A 17,511-nucleotide genomic window follows, 5' to 3' on the forward strand; every position below is an offset into this window, starting at 1 on the left:
AGGAAAGGAAGAAAAAAAAACCTTTAATGGGAAGCCATATAAGGAAAAGTAAAGTATAAAAAAGAAAAGAAAAAGAAAAAGAAAGAAAATAGAAATCCTTCAAACTTTTCTGTTGGAACAGAGGAATGCTGCATCCCAATATTGCCTTTTAAAGCTTGTGACTTATAAAGGGGAAATAAATGGCAATTTTGCAAACAGCCATTTTCCCCCACAACGCTCTATGCAAAGCAGCCATGATACAAAAAACAATGTTAGTTGTGGTTTCAGATAAACCAAAGTCACAGCCAAAATAAAATGACCTGGCTCTAAAAACTAAAGGATGTTCAAAGATATGTGAGGACTAGAGTGATGCAAAGATTAGTGGGGAAGTGCCCTCAGAAGAACTACATTCCTTGCTCTCATAAATTAAAAAAGAATTGCCATTTCAAAAAAGCAATGTATCAAGTAGCCCTTGTACTATGAGCTTTAAATTGCATTTCATTCTTAATGCCACAGCAAGTTTGCATTTTGGTTTGGTTCTGAATTTGTTGACTTCAAATCCATGTCAAATATTAATCTAATAATGTTCATCTGCTCCCAAAAGGCGCTACATGCTCATTTGATTTCTTAGTTGATGACACCTAGCTCAGAAAGAGATATCATTGTCCTCATGCATGTTTTTAGTGCCTCGGTAAGTGTTTCTATTTGAAAACAGGTAGCTCCTATTAAACTTGCTACCTCCTGATAATTGAACAGGTGATATCTGGATAAATACTGATTCCTGAGGGGTGCAAAGATAGTAGATTGTAGCAAAAGGGTTGCCTGAGCCATTATTTCTTTTGCAGGTTAGCAAGTTGGCCACTTGATGGCAAACTTGCATCACAACACTCTTTGGAATTGTGTTAACAATTGTTCTGACTGAATTCTGAGCTATAAGTCATTCTCATCCTTTCCCTCCCCACTTGTATTTTTCTCATTCACAAACGTCCTTTATATTAAAAGATGATCCATACATGTAACTTTCTCTTTCCAATTTGTGAGTAACTGGTATATAGCCTGGTATTTTACAGCAGGGATCCCCAATCCTTGGGCCATGGCCCACTACTGTGCCGTTGCCAGTTCAGAAGTGGGCCATGGAAGCACCAGGCTATGTGAGCCAGAGGTGGTATTCAGCAGATTCTGACCAGTTCTGGAGAACTGGTAGCGGAAATTTTGAGTAGTTTGGAGAACCGGCAAATGCCACCTCTGACTGGAGATTTTACAGTATCCTTCCCCTGCCACGCCCACCAAGCCACGTCCACAGAACCGGTAGTAAAAAAAAATTGAATCCCACAACTGATGAAGTGGCACGCACCCACCCACACACCGGCCCACTGCTTCCACGGGCCAGTTCTACTCCCCTCCCCACTGGGCCACCAAGCCATAAAAGTTGCTGTAAATGCACTAAAGTGTATAATATAAGAGTTCTGACTTAGAAACACATGCTGTTCCACAAGAGTTGCATACATTGACAAAGTGGTAGGGGGTGAAAATGTTTGACCCTTTGGAAAGGTTGGTGGCCTTGGGGAATTACTTTTTATTTTTCTACCCAGGAAATGCAAAACAGGCGGGGGGGTGGGAGCGGTGAAGATAAGTGTGAGGGTTGCGTGGTGGAGTTAGAGTTTTTTGGGGCAATTAAAGTTTTGGGGGTGGAAAAAAAAAAAAAAGGGGGAGCCTCTCCTAATTGACAAGAAAAATTGTGTTGAAAATTGTTAAAAAAAAATACGTTGTAATCAAGAGAAATGTGGTCTAGCGAAGGTGTCAACGAACCTAATCATGAGCGAAGTTGTTGCCAAAACAAAAGAAAACCCACGGCCAGCCTGGCGGTTGGTTTCTGGGAGTTGAAGAAAGGCTCTGGCGCCGCTAGGCGTAAGTCAGAAAAATGGGTTTGCTGGGAAGGGAGACGAAAAGCCAGCACGCCGCAAGAGCAGCTGCGGCCCTGGAGATGAGGCAGAGTCCCGCGCCGCCGCCAAAATGCAAAGGAACACAGGGCTTTGATGAGGCATATGGACTGCTTCTGAAAATGGGAACTAGGTGATACCTTCAGGGGGCAGAACTCTGGAACTTGACTCTGTGGTAATTTCATCCCCTACAATGGCCTCAGAACAGAAAAAAATGAGATAAGACCCAAGCAAAAATAATATATATGTTAAGTTTTTAAATTAAAATTTTGATCATGAAAATTTCTGTTCCACAGAAAGTATTAATTTCACTGGTAATGTAGGTCTCTCTCTGCATCTTTACTTTCTTTCAAGCTTGCTGCCAGCTGCCATGGAAACAGGGGGGCGGGAAGCACTGGTATTTGGGAGGGGAAGCGTGCAGGAAGTGGAAACAGAATTTCTGTGAAGCAACGAGGTTTGGACTCAGAGAGGACAGCGTGGGTTATTTAGCATTTCCAAGGCCAATCAAATTGGTGTTGGAATGCACAAAGGGGGAGAGATGCACCTGAATCAGAGATTTCCCCAAAATATCTTCTTGGCCGATGATTTAACTGGCTTCTGGGGCAGACGGGGAATTCTGGGATTTGTTTCAATGTGGTTTTTTGCACACGTTTTGCTTTAGATCTTGCCTGAATCTTGCTGCATTCATTTCCTTCCTAGTAAAAGGACCTTTCTCTAAATGTATGAATGTTCTGTATTTAACTGCATAATCCCCTTTCTTCTAGTCTTAAGTCTTTGCTTATCTCTATGGTCCAGTGAAACGCCAGCAAAAATATTATCAACAGGTACTTCCCATGGCTCTTGTTTGAATTAGGAAGTGTACATAACTGGGAAGTGTTATCGATGCAAAGCAAATAAAGTAACAAAGCATCCTCTGTTGCCCTACTGCCTCCAACATATAGGTTCTTAAAGAGAATAAAGGAGTAAAACAAAGCTGGCTATGGTAGTGGGGTGGGGGTAGTATTTCTAGGAAGCAGAAAACTATATTTGGGCCTATCATAAATGAAAGGGTAGAATTAAGGACATGTGCATTGTTGCTTGGTTTATAGAGACAAACAGGTAAATCTGGAATCAGGATTGCACAACTAGGTGATGAAAACCTAGAATAATATCACAGGAAAAAAGAGGAAAATATTTGGAAGATATTAATAAATTCTCATTTTAAAAATGCTGCATGAATTTAAGGTACAATAAAGCTGAGTGTCACATGCATAGATCAAAGAGATAGGAACTGACAAAAGAACAGCAGCAATGTTTCAACCCCCTTCTTCCAAATTTTACTCATATTGAAAAATTGCTTAATACTGATAGTCCTCTATATAAAACCACAATCGGGACCAGAAAATTCATTGTTAAGCAATGTGGTTGTTAAGCAAGGCATCACATGACCACACCCAATTTTACAACCATTTTTCCCATGGTGGTTAAGTGAATCACTGAGATGATTAAGTGATCACAATCATGTGATTGTGACTCAAACTTTCCCAGTCAACTTCCTCCATTAAGTTTGCTTCTTGGAAGCCAGCTAGGAGGGTCACAGATGGTGATCACATGATCACATGCAAGACACTGCAACTTTCTTAAATGTGAGCTGGTTGTCAAGTGCCCGGATCACAATCACGTAACCATGGGGACTTGAAAGATCATAAGTGTAAGTATTGGGTGATAAGTCACGTTTTTCAAGGCTGTCATAACTTCAAACAGTAGCTAAATGAATGGCTATAACTCGAGGACTACCTATATGGCTTCCTAGCCTGCTGTCGTATCTTGATGGTATTCTGAACGTGTCTTTGTCTGATGGGTAAGGAAGCATAATTGAATTCAAAGCTCACTAAAGACTCTGCAATTATCCCCCAGCCCTAAATAAATAAATAAAAAAGCTATGAAAGGCTAGAAAAGAAATTATATCCAAAAATTAATTGTAAATTCACTTTTCCAAGCGGATGCCCTTTCAATTCTCAGTGTTGAAGTGGCGATACAGGTAGGTGTTGAAAGTAGGAAATTACTTTCGTGCCAATGGCAAAGGTATCATTTCATACTTTGTGGGAGAATGCAATGGCACAGCACTCTTGTATTTGCACTTTTCATCGATCACAACAACCTCATTGTGACATTGGGCTAAGAGCAAGTTAACTTGGTCAAAGTCATCCTATGATTTTTGGATAAATGTTTCAAAGCTGGGTTTCTTCAGTTCTAGTCCAACAGTTTAGCCCTGTGCCAAGCTACCTCTCAGTGGAATGTGGAAGCTTCACAGAACTGTGAAACCAGTTCTGTGTCTGCTGCTCTTCAGTTCTACAGAGCCGGCCAGAACTGGTAGCATACCACCCCTGCCTACTACTTACATATAAGCATTTGACTTTTCCCTATGCAAAGAACTGCATTTATTCATATTACATGGATTCTGTTACTTTCAAATTGCTTCTCTAATCAATCAACAGAATTCTGAATTTTATTATTGCCATCTAGCTATCTTATCTGATTTCTTTAATACAAGCTGATTATTGAAGATACCAAAATGGGGCGAGGAAGCAAACAAAGCCAAAATAACTCTTATTTTGACTCAGTTTTCTCTAGGAAGAACATATATACTCTTTCCAGCAGATGTGCAAAAACTGTTTGAAGTAGCAAGATGCCACCTCAAGTTGTAGAAATATAACCGGTACATTCTGATTGATCCAGAATAAATTCAGATCTCCATGTCAGATAGACTGTGTGTATAGAGGAAATATGATGATGTTTTTTTCTGAAGCTCACTCTGTTTCTCAGTCCAAGAAATTCTGGAGAATCAGGTTCGGGATTCTACCAGTTCGCACCTATTCGCTAGAACCGGTTGTTAACATTCTAAGCAGTTTGGAGAACCGGTTGTTAGAAGAAATTACTGGCCTAATCCTGTAAGGAAGGGAAACATTCTGGTGTTGCTTACAGAAACTGCCTCTTCATTAACCCTTATTACATTCTTGGCAGGACTAGACTTCCTGTCTCAGGAACGTCTCTGGAGTTTTTTCCCCCCTCATTCGCTGGTACTTTGCTTGTGTGGAGTGACCATTCAAAGTTACAATGGCACTGAAAAAAAGTGACTTATGACCATTTTTCACACTTACGACTGTTGCAGCATCCCCACAGTCATGAGAGGCCAGGCGAGGAGATGTGTGCCTCGATGTGAGTGATATTGAGTTGGCCATGCCTAGCCAATAACATGACCACCAAGCCATGTCCACCCAGTCACATGACCACCAAGCCACGCCCACCACCTAAGCCACACCCACAGAATCAGTTGTTAAAAATTTGAATCCCACCCCTGTGGAGAATGGGTGAAGAACCAGCTAAGAAGAGGAGGGCAAGCATACTTATTTTCAAGAAAGGAAGAAAGGAGGACCCTGGGAGTGACAAATAAACCAAATTGCTTTCCTGTGATAAAAATTCCTTTTAGTTTCCATAGTCTAAGCATCACTTTATAGACAGTGGCCATGAATTTTATAAGACAATATTTCCCCACTAAGTGATTTAATAGGCCCCAGGTAAGTTATGCTCCCATTCTCTCATTTATTCTTGAAGTATACAAGTCCTGATCAAAGTTCTTATTTCTGTATTTCAATCTTCAGTCCCCACTGGATTTAATTCAAAACTACATCTCCCGTTGTTTCTTTCATCCCCAGAATGTGTTTCTCTGAGTCTTTCTGATGGAGAATTACCTCCTCTGACCCCTTCCCTTGAACAGCTGCTGTCATATTATCTGTAATATAGAATGGTTATATGGTTATATAGTTCAAATATATCTCATAAACTTCATGTCACCTATTGGTGTGATGATATAAAAAGGCATGGATGTGAGATATAGTACATGGCACGCATGCAAAACAGGCAATTCAGGCACCAGGTTTTGTTCCAATTAATTTCCACTTATAAAGCAAATGGAATAATGACAGAATGAAGAGACTGCTAAAAAGACTCAAGAAGGATGGTTCTCAAAGCACCAGATAAATCTGAGAACATGATGCAGTTCACAAAGCCAGAGATGGTTCTACGTGAAGTGAATCAGGTGATAGCACTTAAGAACCAAGATGGCTCTGGCCAATTCTTGTCAGAACTTGTAAAGGTGGATAAGAATTGTAATCCTTCACATATATCACCAGAATAAGATACTGTGCACAATTTCGGTTCTTCTCACTTTGACTTTGACTTGGGTGGGGAGACATGTATGGGTGTGTATTTATGAATAAAGATTTTAGTTCTGAAATGAGTTGTGGAACTGCATTTGTTTTCACATTTCACATTTCTCTAGAAAAAGAACAATTTTAACCAGAAAAATAAGAGCTGAAATTGTTGTAAAGACCCTTTTTTATGATTATCTATATGGGAATAGTGCTGCCTTTATTTGCTCTAATAAATCATCTTCTCTTACAAGCTGAAATGTAGCCATTTGCTTTTTCATTCCTTTTTCTTCCATCAATGCTACACATTTGCACTTGTCACAGATAATATAGCATAATTTTTTCAGGCAAAGATGCCTGAAGCATTGCAGGTCACAATGGCAGAATCACATCTATCCATCTTCACTTCTGTTTCTTAAAGCATCACTAACAGGAATCATTTATTTCCCCTTGTTCCCTTCTCAAGCTTTCAGAGTAGCCATTTACTGTAAGGCTCTTCCTCATAGCTGAGTTAACAGGAGTGAGTTACTCCTTGATCCAGCAGAAAACTCAAGTTCTCTTTCCCTGCTTTTCCTGGTATCGACTGTAAAAGAAATAGGGGAAATAAGAAAATGGGTCCTTCTCCTGCTTCTCTTGCCGGGATTCTCACCCTTCCTTGCAAGAATAAAATTGCCAGAGTCACTTATTTTCAGCTGCAGGCTGCTCACAAGGGTCTCTGCTGCCTCCAGGACCGGTGCAGGAATTAAGATGCAGGAGAAATTGCTGTATTGTCATAGAACAGGGGTCGCCAACCTTTTGGACCTCAGGGACCACCAAACTCATAATTTTAAGTCCTGCGAACCACTAATATGAATCCAGCATGCCGCTCACTGAAGCGCCTGGATTCCCACTGACAGGATGGGGTCCTTCAGGCACTTAGCTTGGCTGCCTGTTTCTGCAAACTTAAATACTCAAAGAGTCATTTGGACCCGTTTCCCACAGAAAACAAAACACCGGGATCTCTAATCTCTCTTTCTCTCTCCTCTCTCTCTCTCTCTCTCTCTTTCCCTCTCTCTCCCTTTCTCCCTCTTTCTCTCTCTCTTTCCCTCACTCTCCCATCTCTCTCTTTCTCCCTTTCTCTTTCTCTCTCTCTCTCCCTCCCCTCCTCTGTCCCCAAGGGTGGGATGGGGGGAAAGGAACCTCTGAACTGGTGCTGCATGGTGAGAATCTGATGTCTGGAGGCCGACCAGCCACATGCTGAAGACCAGATGACTGGCGGGGAGGTGGGGCAACAGGGGTGATACAGGGGGGGCGGATGGACTCATACGCATGTGAGATTGCAGCATCGGAGCTCTTCCCGGTGTACACTGACATGCGAGGGGGTGGGGGTAAAGGAACCTCGGAACCGGTGTTACCTCCTGCCTCCATGTATCAGGGTTGAGCAGCTGCCAGCGATGCCCTCAGATGAAGATGTGGCGAGGGGAAGGCTCAACCCCCTTCCCTCCAGAGTTTCTCTTCTTCCTCGCAAGGGGGAGGCTCAACCCCCTTCCCTCTGGAGCTTCTCTTTCTCTTCGCCAGAAGTGCTCACACGCAAAGTGCTCACCGCCCCTCTGGCACCCGACAAGCCTCCTCCTTCCCGCTGGGCATGTGAGCACTTCTGGTGAGGAGGAAGAGGGGGCCGAGCCTCCCCCTCGCAACATCTTCACCTGAGGGCATCACTGGCAGCCACTTCCCATGGCTCAGGAGGTTTAAGCTCTTCCCACTGCTGCTTGGCCTCATCGGTGGGCTGAGGCAGGAGGCAGAAGCCACGACACGGGTTTGCTAGGGAGACGGCAGGATTGCCCCACCTCCCCACAACCATCTGGTCTTCAGCACACTGTGGCCCACCAAAATTTTCTCAAGAACCACCAGTGGGCCGCAGCCCACCGGTTGGCAACCACTGTCATAGAGGGAGCACTGGTAAATTGGTGGAGCATCAAGATTATATGATTCTATAATGATCTGAAAGCCCACTGGATGATTATTGGATTCTGTTAGGAGACAGGCAACTATGTCATACAAGGAACGGCTTCCACAGATAGCACTTCTGTGATGATATGAATCTTCCAGGAGGAAGTGGATAATTCCTGCCTCTCATTTTCTATTTTTCACTTGGACATTACAGAAACATTTCCAGACCACAATTTGTGGTTTTCATGGCAATAGGTAGGGGTTAAACATCTCTTTAAAGTAGGCTTGGCCTGGAACTTGATATTAAGTAGAGGAGAGATGGGCTGCCATTCAAACAAATGAATTGGGTTGTTGGAGAGGAAGAATGGGTCTTCACAGACTAGAGGAGCTCTTATTTTCTCCCCAATTTAAAAGATACAGGCCAGTCTTTTGAAGACAACAAAGTCCATATTTTGGACAGAGAGGATCGCTGGTTTGAAAAAGGGGTTAAAGAAGCCATATATGTCAAAACTGAACAGGCCTCTCTCAACAGAGGGGGAGGGATGCAGCATCATCTCTCTCCAATCTACAACACAGTCCTTTCAACAGTTCCAAGATGGCTCCATACCAATTTGTACCACTCAGGTGACCCTGATGACACAGACAAACCTCCAGGTGACCTTAATGACCTGCTAAAAGAATGCAAATGACCAGCTGTCAGCAAGGAGTATAAATCCTTCCATTGCCCACCATCCAGTCAGAGTTGAAGAAATTTCTTGGATGAAATCAAAAGGTCCAGTTGTCTCAAAAAAAAACACCTTTGGGTTTCTCCCCAATTGTTTTACCTTGCTCTTATATAAGCCCCTCCTCCCCAACACCTGAGTTTTCCCATTCTCTACCAGTACAAAAAGAAAGGAGAATACACATTGCATGCATACCTCATGGCCTTACTCATGATTCTTTTCACAGCTAAGATTGATATATTTTCTTTTCTTTCTCTATGAAATTGCATTGACCTAGTTTTGTAGGCTTTACAGAACGTTTATTTATACTTTTATTATATAACGTTACATTCTGGAGGAGAGATTTCAAATGTCTACTATAGAATGGTTAGAAAGCATCTCCCAAGATTGCTGCTAAGGGGTTTTAAACTTCTTCGCTTAAAGCTGTAGAATGAGCAGGGCCTATCTTGCAGACAATGAAGCCCCAGATTTTTTGCTCCTTTTTTTGCATTTACATTGGATTCCAATTCAGTTTCCCGGAATTTGTCCTCCTCCAGCCAACATGTTTTTGGTACCCCAATCTTGTAAGCTTTGCAAAACATTTTATTTTGTTTGAAATGAGGATATTCCTGAGAACTGCACTATTCAAGCTAAGAAGAAAGCAGATGTTCAGACTGGTAATATGAGGAGGAACATTCTACATCGTTAAGAACAATATTAAAAAGAAATGCAGATGCTTTTTGAGTATCCACATTAAGTATCACTTAAGAATAAAAGATTAATTTCAAATAATTATACTTTTTAAAAACTTTTCTTGTTTTTTTTATTTCTTGACTGGATTATGGCTGTAATGAACTGAAATGGAAACAAATACATTGCATTTCCCCAGTGTAATACATTTAATTACACTATACTGCATCGTAATGCACTGCACTACTCTTGTATTACAGTGTAAAATACAATATTGTGCTATATTTCACTTGAATAGACTACATTATAATATTTGAATACTGGTATACACAAAATGGAATAATAGTTATAGATTAAATGGATATTTAATATTAGCTCCTTTCTCCAAATAGAAGAGGCTATAGGCATTAGAAAACAAGAATTCAGCAAGGCAAACGTATTATATTTTCACAAATGAAGGCAAATATACTGTACGTGTTGCGGGATCCAATCTGAGTTGGTCACTGAGACCAATTTTTTGTCTTCTGAGCTTTCAAACTCATGTTGGAGCCCAACCTCAGGAGTCTCTGTGTGATGGGCCCAGCAAGTCCAAAGCCAGAAGACTAAACCTCTGGTCCAGACTGATCCAGATTGATCCCTCAGGGAGTCTCTGTGTGGATGGGCTCCAGTACAAGTCCAAAAGCTCGTGAAGAAATGGCGAAGCTGCCCCACCTCTGGTCTTTACCAAAAGAGGGACTGATCCAGATTGGGATCCTGTAATAGATTTAACTTTGGGGGGGAGAATATTTATGACTGGCTGAACTAAAAAAGTGAGCAGGTACCCCTTTTTTGCATTTCTATTCAGGAAACACAGAGTGCCTAAATATGCCTAAATATCCTCTATTTCTAATAGGGACATTGTTGTTCCAATGTTCCCAGTGCAATGCATTAGGGATGTGAACAGTTTTATAATAGGTGCTATACATCTCTTGTTACTTATAGTCTTGTTAACTAACACTGGTGTGCTTTGACACAGATGTATTTGAAATACTTATTTTGAAGGATAAGCAGTTGTACTGATAATCCTATTGTAAGAGATAAATAAATTGCTGTGATTTGTCTACAGTCAGTTTGTTAAGCAAGCAACAGGATCTAGCTTAGGATGTATTTGGTTGCCCTTGATTGTGAAGTAACGTGAAAAGAGTATATTTCTGGGCTAGCTACTCAGAGGAGAATCATCTTTGAACAACACAACTGTGAAAAACCTGAAGACCTTTAAGAAAAATCTTTAAACCTTTTGATTTGATTGAAAGATACAAGAAGCCCTTTTCTGGTTGTGTTTAATTCTGCTTCTTAAATGCTTCCTTTATCCAGTATTATGAAAGGTCACCAGTTGATTGATGATAAGAATCTAAGAAAATATTCTACAAATGAACAAAAATCAATTCGCCAGCTCAACCCAAGAGCTTCTTTTAGAAGTAAACTCTAGCAAATCACCATCTTTCAATCACAAGCTCTTTGCTAATTAGTTGACACTTAGCAAAGAAGGTTTTGCAGATTTAGACTGAATCATCTCATCTTTCCAGGAAGGGAAGTTAGTCAAGGAGGAGCATCCTACTGGACTAGCCCAAGGGATCTTTTGGTTCAGCCCTTCTAAACTGGTATTTTCCTATTGTCTTGGGATTGACATTCTAGAAGGACAATTCTGGGAACTGACATATCAACACAATTACAGGTAGTCCTCAACTTATGACCACATTTGAGCCCAAAATTTATGTTGCTAAGTGAAACATTTGTTAAGTGAGTTCCTCCCCCATTTTACGACTTTTCTTGCCACCGCTGTTAAGTGAATCATTGCAATTGTTAAATTAGTTACATGGTTTCCCCATTGACTTTACTTGTCAGAAGGTTGCAAAAGTTAATAACATGACCCCAGGACACTGCAAACGTCATAAATATGAGCCAGTTGCCAAGCATCTGAATGTTGGTCGTGTGACCATGGGGATGCTGCAACGGCCATAAGTGTGAAAAATGGTCATAAATCATTTTTTTCAGTGCCATTGTAACATTGAACAGTCACTAAATGATTGTTGAGGACTACCTTTATAGTTCACAAGCTTGGAAAGGCTAGTTTAATATTCAATATTATAGCATTGTTTATAATATTGATATTATTAATATTCAATATTCTTTTTTTGATAAAAGATCACAGAGTTTATGGGCATGACAACTGTTACTTGCTGTTTTCTAACAGGATACGGTTATATTAATATGCCTTTTAACCATTTCAATTGATCATCCCCAAAGCAGATGGTTCTATTGCTCCATCTATCTAAAATAAATGTACTTGGGTAATGACTCTGATGTCCAAAATGTTGAGAAAAGAAGTACATTTTTAATGTACTTAAAGAAAAGAAGTACATTCTAATTTTTAGAGTTTCACCTGTATAAATGTATATAAAGGGGGTGTGATGGATTAAAGACGCTGAGTTTTTCAGCTGGAAAATTGACAGCTAGGGTTCAAGACCTGCCAATCTAGCAGTACGAAAGCATACAAATACAAGTAGATAGATAGGTGGGAAGGTAACAGCATTCTGTACTCTTCGTGTATAATCATGCTGGCCACATGACCACAGAAATGTCTTCGGACAATGCTGGCTTCCTTGGCTAAGAAATGTAGATGAGCACCACTCCCTTGAGTGGGACAAAACTGGTCATGACTATGACGAAAGCTAAAATTTTCAGAGGATAAGAATCTCTTGAATTACATACCTGGTACATGGAAGTTTAACAACTGGGAATGTAAATGAATTCTCTGTGCCCTTTCTATAGCTAAAAGACCGATATTGCAACATTGGAAAGATATATATATGGCCCCATTTTCTCAATAGATTGAAGACTTCATTTCATTTGCTATTTATGAGCAGATTGTCTACAGACATAGACTTTGAATGGATAAATGTTAAAAACATTTATGTTAAAAACAAGAAAAAAGTCAACAATTGGTCCATTGCTGGGAGAAAGTGTCAAGAAGGTGACAAACAACAGGGAGAATAACTCATTTTTTGAATCTGTCTTTACACAAAGGGAAAAAAAATAGTCCAACCTATCAAAAACAGCACCATAAAAAACAGATTAAGAACACAAGTTAAAATAGGGAAGAAAATGGTAAGTGAACACCTGTCTACCCTAGATGAGTTCAAATCACCTGGACCGGATGGATTATACTCCAAGATTCTGAAGGAACTGGCAGACAAGATCTCAGAACCACTGAACTATATCTTTCAAAGATCCTGGAGCACCAGGGAACTGCCAGAGAACTGTAAAAGAGATGATGTAGTTTCCATCTTCCAAAAAGGGAAAAAAAAATAGATCCAGGAAACTACAGACCTATCAGCCTGACCTGAATACCAGGGAAAATTCTGGAAAAGATAATCAAGCAACGAATCAGTGAACACCTAGAAGCAAATAAAGTAATAACCAAAAGCCAACAAGGGTTTGTTAAAAACAGATTATGCCAGACTAATTTTATTGCATTCTTTGACAAAGTGACAAAATCAGTTGACCAGAGGAATGCTGTTGATATAATTTACTTGGACTTCAGTAAGGCATTTGATAAAGTAGACCATAACCTACTACTAGATAAAGTAGAAAAATGTGGGTTAGACAGCATCACCACCAGAGGGATTCATAACTGGCTGACCAACTGCAATCAATGTGTAGTCCTCAATGGAACTGCATCTACATCTATCCCAAGACTCTGTTTTAGGCCCAGTACTCTTCAACATCTTCATCAATGACTTGGACAAGGGGATAGAACTCATCAAATTTGCAGACAACACCAAGCTGGCAGGAATAGCCAACACTTCAGAAGATAGGCTTAAGATACAGAAGGATCTTGACAGACTTGAACATTGGGTGCTATCTAACAAAATTGAAATTCAATGGTGAAAAAAGTAAGGTTCTACATTTAGGCAAGAAAAATCAAATGCATAGGTACAGTATATGTGGTACCTTGCTCAATAGTAGTAACTGAGAAGGATCTTGGAGTTGTAGTGGACAACCATTTAAATATGAGCCAGCAGTGTGCAGCAGCTGCCAACACAGTCCTAGGCTGCCTAAACAGAGGGATATAATCAAGATCATGGGAAGTGTTAATACCACTTTATAATGCCTTGGTAAGACCACATTTGGAATACCGCATTCAGTTTTGGTTGCCATGATGTAAAAAAGATGTTGAGTGCAGAGAAATGCAACAAGGATGATTAGGGGACTGGAGGCTAAAACATATGAAGAACAGTTGAAGGAACTGGGTATGTTTAGTTAATGAAAAGAAGGACTAGGGGAGACATGATAGCAGTGTTCCAATATCTCGGGGGCTGCCACAAAGAAGAGGGAGTCAAGATATCCTCCAGAGCACCTGAGGGCAGGACAAGAAGCAATGGGTAGATACTAATCAAGGAGAGGAACAACTTAGAACTAAGAAGAAATTTCCTGACAGTTAGAACAATTAATCAGTGGAACAACTTGCCTCCAGAAGTTGTGAATGCTCCAACACTGTAAGTTTTTAAAAAGATATTGGATAACCATTTGTCTGAAGTGGTGTAGGGTTTCCAACTATTCTGTTATTCTATTCTATTCTATTCTATTCTATTCTATTCTATTCTATTCTAAATATAATGAAATTTGGAATTCATTTATACAAAACAGAGTTGGTTCAAAAAGTATGATAGTTGTACAGTATAAGTGTGTGTGTTTCATTATATAATTATATATAGAATTGTAACTGTTTACTGTGGCAAATATTCATTTTAATCACATTAATCATTTTAATTGCTTCCCAACAGTTAAGTCTCCTCTCCTAACATAACTTTTTAATGTTATTTCAAGTTCTAAAATAATCATTTTGAAATAATGTACAATTCACATTTGTTGTATTAACACCCAAGTGTTTTCCTTCTCTGGGCTACAGAATTCATTCAAAAAATGGAAAGGTCCATTTAAAGCAGATACACCAGAAATATATTATTTTGCAAGGAAAATCCATTATGGATGCTAATTAACTTGATGAAACAGTGCTAGAAAACTTCATTGTTTTTTTAAGTATAATTAAATGGTAAATTTTATTTTATTTTTTTAAAAAAGGAAGACAAATTAAGCCCCAATCCATGCACCAAAAATTCTTTCAACTGGAGAACTGCTGCCAATTTGCATTCTGTAATTTAGGTTATAAGTAAAATTTGCATTTAAATAATATGAGCATGACTTCAGGAAGACAAGTTACTCATATTATTTATGTCATAAAGTTTAAGGCAAATTAATAACCATACGAAAAAAACCTCAAGCAGATGTTGAGACCATTCTGTTTTTCAGCGCACTCACTCATTTCTTCTGCTAAAGCACTTAAATCTAATGCTATCTTTGAAAAATATAGTAATATACAAGCATCCGGAATTTCAGACTTCTGCTGTATCACTCCCCAAGTACACCAGAAAGTACACCAGAATTCAGCAAGGCTGTGCAATACAAATCAGTGTGCAAGAATCAAGCATCCAGTGCCATAAATCAGAACTACTTGGATAATTAGCAAATTAAAGATCCATTTGATCCAGCCTTCTGTTTATAATTGTAATGAGAAGCAACTTTGATGTTTACAAGCAGGACATTACAAGCCTTCTCATCTTTGTACCCAAGAGTCATTCTTTTTCTCAACTAAAAATTTCATTTATTTTTGCTTGATCTAGCTTTTCCAGCCTGTAGCTGGAGTGAACTGTTTCATGCTTCCCTAAACCCATGTATCTGCTATCTAGGATGATGCTCCTATTTCTATTATAAGCACTGCAATATGCAACAGAAAGCCTGTCAGCCACAAGCATACTTTTAAATAGAACAAGTGATTGTATAACTTCATATTTTGTTTCTTTTAATAATTTTTGACAGCTAAATTATTAATCTTTTCAACTAATTTATACTTATGATAGAGGCAATTACACCCTTAGAAATGTAAAAACTTTTTTTTAAAAAAATGGGATATATAATTGCAGTTCTGAAATCCATATTTAGGTAAGTAATTGCATAATTATGCAGATGCTGACAAGCCTTAGCAAAAGACACTGGATATTTCATGGCTTGAAATTCATGCACCTATGTAATATTCTGTTGTTCTGCTGCAATGGCATTAAGAATATGCATTCTTGATTCCAATTCCAAGAAGCATGGCCAAAAATAAACCAAGATGGTGTTGGTCCTCAGAATCCCACTAAAGAATAAAGCAAAGAGATAGATTCATATTCCAAGGGTGTTCCAGGAACAATCCAATGGCCATTAGGTACAGGAATAGGGATAGAAAGTGACCTAACAGATTTTTTTCTGTAGGCCCTGTGCCTTCACCTGTGTTCCTTGAGCATTAGTATTGCTTTGGTCTCAACCTCTGAATCAAATTAGGAAGATCAGCTTTTGGTAGATTTGGACTATTGGCTCCACACCTGAACTACGGTACTTGAAGTTGGTCACTGTCCCAGAGAATCTGAGTCTGGATAGCCTCAAAAACCTTTATTATCTGATGAAAACTCTTGCGAGTGGAGGCATGGCGTTTCTTTATATTCTTTAACATATGATAGAAATTGAGGAAAGGGGGATTTATATTGAGATTCTCCATCCCTCATTCATTAGAAGAGAGAAATGAATATCTTCAAACCATACTAAGTACATACATAATCCCCCACCCCAAATCTTCAGACTATATTTTTAATTTATTTTTGTTAAAATTGAGATTTCATTTAAAAAAATTGCACAAACATGTATCAAACATGCAACATAATTATAGGCATTAGAAACCAGAAATGATTGTACATGATGTGGCAAAAATAGGAAGGGAATATGTATGAAAAAAAATAGCAGAAGATGAAGTTTCTTATATAAAACATTAACAGTAATAACTTCATTCCCATGATCAACCTTCCAAACCTGGCATCATCCTCCCATTGTGCTGAGAAGCTGCAGTGCCACCATACCTGGAGAAGGTGCCAAGCTGAGGAAGGCTGATCTAGATAAGCTCCACAAGCGATGAAGACAAAGTCCAGAGTTACAGCAATTGCTTTTGAGACATCAATAACCTGCTCAATTACATTATGCAAGCAATTATCAGACCCGTGGAAGAATCAGAGTTATAACAGAATATTTGCTACGCATCCAGAAAAACCTCAGGTTTTTTTTTGACATATTCAGGTCAGATTGAAAACCTGTCTGGATTTTGGAATGCAGTTATATAGTTTAGTAGTCAGACTATTAAAAAAAAAACTTATTTACATATAGTAATTTCCCAATAATGAAAATATCAATAGCAACACAGGAACTGCTTTTTTATTTTTCTCTCCTGCTCTTTTATCATCTGGAAGACACCAAGAAACATTTTTTGACTTGGCATTTCTTACCCTGCCAAGTTATCAATACTTTGGATGATTTGCATTTTTAGGTCAGTTGTCAAGAATTTTCTTTATTGTGATAGCATTGGTATTCAATTTTCCTTTTTTATGAGAGGTGAATCAGAAAGTAAGCTATAAATCATCAAATGTGTTGGCTGGGAAATAGCAATATTTGCCTTGTTGAGACCAGTTATTCTGCATGCTATGCTATACAGGTACTGGTTGTGCTACCTTTAGGTATGATTTATTCACAAAGCCCACCACTTATCAGTATATCTTTAAAAATCACTTTTGGGGGCTCAATAGAGTTCCAAATAAATAATTTTCTATTTTCTGTTCATTTATTTCTGCCTTTCCAAGTGTAATTAGGGGAGACATAGCTACATTTTTTTAGTGTTGATTCCTAGTGACTGCCTAGACAAGCCCTTACACTCTGCATCATGATAAAAAGTTGTCTTTCAGGAACAAGAATATGTTTCCTTCTCTAGAGTGAACATACCTCCATTATAAATACTTTAAAAGGATATACTTTATTCCTTTGCAATCTATATATTCCCATAGTATCTACTGCCCATCCTTCCCAAGACCACTACACCTGGAGCTGGTAACTATTGTCAGGATTGTGTAGTAAGTCCTGTTCAGACGTGTATGGAGATTCTCAGTCACCCATGTCATGGTT

The sequence above is a fragment of the Notechis scutatus genome, chromosome 6, assembly GCF_049901735.1.
Source record: "Notechis scutatus isolate UNSWTSFEM ecotype Mainland chromosome 6, rNotScu1.2, whole genome shotgun sequence".
Classification (NCBI taxonomy): Eukaryota; Metazoa; Chordata; class Lepidosauria; order Squamata; family Elapidae; genus Notechis; species Notechis scutatus.